This window comes from Melanerpes formicivorus, unplaced genomic scaffold (assembly GCF_026170545.1).
Source record: "Melanerpes formicivorus ecotype bairdi unplaced genomic scaffold, bMelFor1.0.p_v2 SCAF_17, whole genome shotgun sequence".
Taxonomy (NCBI): domain Eukaryota; kingdom Metazoa; phylum Chordata; class Aves; order Piciformes; family Picidae; genus Melanerpes; species Melanerpes formicivorus.
The window spans coordinates 7,328,397-7,332,969 of record NW_027142369.1 but is presented as its reverse complement, the minus strand read 5'-3'; positions in this window follow the sequence as shown (position 1 = coordinate 7,332,969).

Sequence of the window (4,573 nt, the reverse complement as noted above, 5' to 3'; positions counted from 1 at the left end):
ATTCATTTAATGTAGATTTCCTTGAATGTGATTAATACCTTAATTATAAGAACTCAGATCAGCATGGATATCACTGCAAATGACTGCTGACTTCTTGCAAAAGAGAACTTCCATGATAAAAGCAGCTTTTCAGTTCAATCCTACCCCTCAAGGTTAATTTATTACAAGTGAATTAGCCTGATTTATACAAAGGGGTCTTTATTTATCTTATTTTTTATTTCATTCAACTGAGCTCTCCATGAGACATCCGTAAAAAAATGCTTACAATTTACTTTAGTAAGCCAGAACATATCCTCTGTGGATGGAAAACTTCTATTAACAGCTATATAATGCTCGTGTGCAAGGTCTAAGAAGACTGTTTAACTTGTGCAAGTTAAGGAAAACACTGCTATATTGTTTACTGTATCTCATGTAGGAAACACAGATCACAGGGATGAAGGAAAATATTTGAAAAGAAAAAATGACATAGAACAAGATAATTCACTATGAGCTGTAGTTCTCACAATGACTTGGTTGCACCCATGAAAGAACCTCAGAGCAAGAGAAAATACCCGTGGACAGAGGAAATGCAAGATATAATGAAAAGTAGATCTTAAAATGCATATGAATGCAAAAGAGAGCATATGACATATTCTGTTCTGATGACAGACTGACTGAAAGAGTTAATTCCTTTTAGCCTGGATATTTACATCCATATCCACTTCATTGTCTTTTGCATACTGTTTTTTTTTCACCTTTCATTTTCAATTAACAGCGATTCCCAGGTTTTTCAACAAATCTTGGTAAATTAATGTATTTTTACATCATATCAGGATGGGAAAAAAAAATCTTATTTTGCCTAGCTTTTAGCAAAAATTCATTTAAAATAATTGCATATAAAAACCTAGTAAATGTGCAACTCCTCAAAGCTCTTCAAGGAGTGTTTTCAAGTTATTGTTATGTTAAGGAAACACTATGATTACTTAGAGATAGCATTTTTTCCATTTCAAATCATAATGCCTTAATTATTGCCACAGGTTCTGATTTAGCAAAGATAACAATTATCTGTAGCGGATGTACTCATATGAGTGGAATTAATAACACTTCCATATCTTGTGCAATCAGGTATCACTTTCAAAAACAACTCCTAGGGGCTTTGTTTCTTTGAGGGAAACATAAACTTCCTATCTCTCAGGTTTATGCTTGCCTTATTGGATTAACACATCATAGTAGTCAAACTTTCTCCAGTACTATGAATATCTGTAACTGTGTGCATAGTTGCATACATAAATATTATATGCCTTTTGCAGGCAGATGAGACACACTTAGCTATTCACATATAATTATCAACACATCTCTCATAAGCAGTATTTACATTTTTAAGCAGATCTTTAAGCAGATCATCCTTAGAAGGAAGGCTAGGAATTGTCATTCCCTTCACTTTCTCATCAGACTTTTGCAGTCTGAGGATGAGACACTTCTCTGCCAAGTGGATTATCTCAGAATGTAAAACCTGATAGTTTGTTAAACTTGAGGGCCTTGTATCTAGATCAAGTGATCAGCCACTCATGTCACTAGATAACAAGCAAAAGATTATTACTGCTGAGTTAAAAAAGCAACTGTTGTGCCTTGCCTTGTTTTGCTGCTGGACTATACACAGCCATATGAGGCAGCCATGGGATGAGACTCTTGGTTTGAGGTTGAGGGGAAGAAGGTACAGTTCCCTTTCCAATATTGCCCTCAGACACCTAAACTATAGCTAATAAATAAATCATATCTAAATCATAGATAATATCTAAATCGTATCTAGATCATAGATAATAAATGCAGCTCCCCACAAGTATGCTCCCATTCAGATGCATTGAACAATTCATGCAGGGCAGTTTGACACCTGACATAGTTTGAGGTTTTTTCTTCAAAGCCAAATGCCTGGGAGTTCATAGAGAGGGACATGTGTGCTGAACTGGGACATGTGTGTTGAACTGGCCACTCCTCTTTGCTCTCCCTCCTGGCACCGGCTCTTGTCTGTGCTAGTGGTCTTTTCAAAGATGTTGAAATTCTTCACCAATACAGAAAAAACAAACAAACAAACAAAGAGGACACACAACAACAGTAACAACAACAAAATTAGTACCTTGAAGTATCCTCATAATTTACTTTTTTTTTTTTTTTTTAAGTTTGCAACTGATAAGAGCATCTTCCAGGTTACATTCTCCTGCATATACTTAATCAGCTAGTAACTAAGCAAACACATGAGCAGGCCACATCCACACACACACAAAAGTCTTTTTAGATTGCATTACACATTGTGTCACTTTTCCTCAGCTTTTATACGAAATTCAGTTATCAATATTCATACATGGTGAATGAATTTCAGGAAGACAGGTAAAAAGAAACCTGCATGAAGGAATGAGCACATCTAGGTATCTAGTTGAAGAAATGTGAGTTAAAATGGAAGCTAGAGTTAATGGAAAATGAGAAATACCATCTAGATTAGTCCTGGTGCCAGTTTTGACTGGGGTAATGTTCCTTTTCTTCATAGTAGCTAGTATGGAGCTGTTCTGGATTTTTTCCTCAAACAGTGATGTTTTAGTTACTGATGATCAGTTCTTACACAGAGTCAAGGCCTTTTCCTCTCCTTACACCAACTCATCACTGAATAGGCTGGAGGTGCACAAAATGTTGTGAGAAGAAAACTGACTCCAACTGACCAAAGGAGTATTATATACCATATGTCATCATACACAGGAATATGAGGTTGGAGGAAGAAGACAAAAGGGGTAGATATTCAGAATGTTGGTGTTTGCTGTCTGTTGTGACCATTATGTGGGATGGAGTCCTGCTTTCCTGGAGATGGAAGAACACTTGCCTACCAATGGGAAATGGTGATCAAATTCCTTAATCAGCTTTGCCTGTGTGCATGGTTTCTGATTTACTTATTAAACCATCTTTTTCTAAATTCACAAATTTTCTTGCTTTAACCCTTCTGATTCTCTCTCCAGCTCACCAGGGTGGAGGACTAAGTGACTGTCTGTGTGGAGCTGAGCTCCCAGGTGGGGTTAAACCATGACAGTCCCTTAAGAGAACTGATTGTCAACATGACGTGTCAGTGTGGTATACAAGTTGGTGAAAGTTTTAGGGAGTACAAGAAAGTGTGCTCTGTTTTTCCAGCACACTGAAATTTTTAATTAGTGGGGGATATTTATTTATTTTTTAATTTCTCTCCCTCCAACATCTTGGCAAAACATGATATACTTATATATATGTAGAGAGAGATAAATAATGATCAAAGTAGAAAGAGTTTTGATTCTCAGCAGAAGTTTTGTGTATCTATGTATTTCTGTAAAAGACAAGATATGCTACAGCGTAACAACAGTGATTTATGGATCATGGATATTATTCTCACATCAAATTCCAACTCTCACTGTCAGTCTCTTGGGATGTTCTGACAACATGAATGCAATGAGATGCAGGCTGCATATTTCACAACTACATTATGAGAATATCAGTAAAACTGCTAAGTGGGATGACAAAACCATCCTGCACAATGGAGAGGAGTCCCCCTGGGACAACCAGATCTGTTAAAAAAAATAATTCCCTGCCTTAGATTGTCCTTGAGTGGTCTGTTCATATATGATATTCAATACTGAACAGTGATACCAGCATGTCTTTAGCACTAACTGAAAGGTGGATAGGTAGTTTTTGTGTGCTGCTGGGGTCCATTTCAGTTGCACATGATACAGAAGATTGACCTGATTAAAAAGGTATTCACTGACCAGCAGTCAGTGTCTGGAAGTGGACAATGGGAAAACACTTCAGTAGGTTCCCAAATAGTCACAGATGATGGCCAACAGTAACGAGTGTCGACTATAAGTGTCTCAACAGAGTGGTAATGTCATGCTATTCTCTAAAGAAACCTAGAGATGATTCAACAATCACATACAGTCTGCTTTCCTTAAGAAAAGCTCCAAGACAATTTCAGACCTGTGTCAAAGGTGGTGATTGAGGTATACAGTAGGATAGAAGGGCTTTCTAAATCCAAACCTCATTTTGAAATCCTAACAGAGAGGTTATGACTCTGTCAGTGTTCTCATTCCATCTGTTGGTTCCCCAGGACCAAGCTAATAGGATGGTCAGGCAGGAAGGCTGTGCTCCCTGATGAGCTGTGCTTCATTTCCTGCAGCCAGACCCAGGTAAGGGGTGGCCTTCACCTGAATTCAGAGTGTTTCACTTCAACCACAAAGGATATGCCTATGACTCTCCTGCCAGGCATCCACAGCAGTGTACTTCTCATGTCAATTTACAAGTATGGAAGCAGCTGGAGATATAGTCGCTCCTCCACTCTCTCCTATCCACAGCCCCACCACACAGCACTGTTAATTTGTGTGAAATCTCAACACCAGGTAAAAACAAACTGTCCAGAATATCTGGTGTTTACTGCTTGCTGTGCATCATTGCTGTCAATTTTTATTTGAATTAATTAATGATTAACAGGAGTACTCTGCTTACTCCTGTTCAATGGTTCTGAAGAGAAGAAAGAGCAGACAAGACCAGATGGACACAGCAAGATCTTTTCCATGTCAGTGTAAGTACC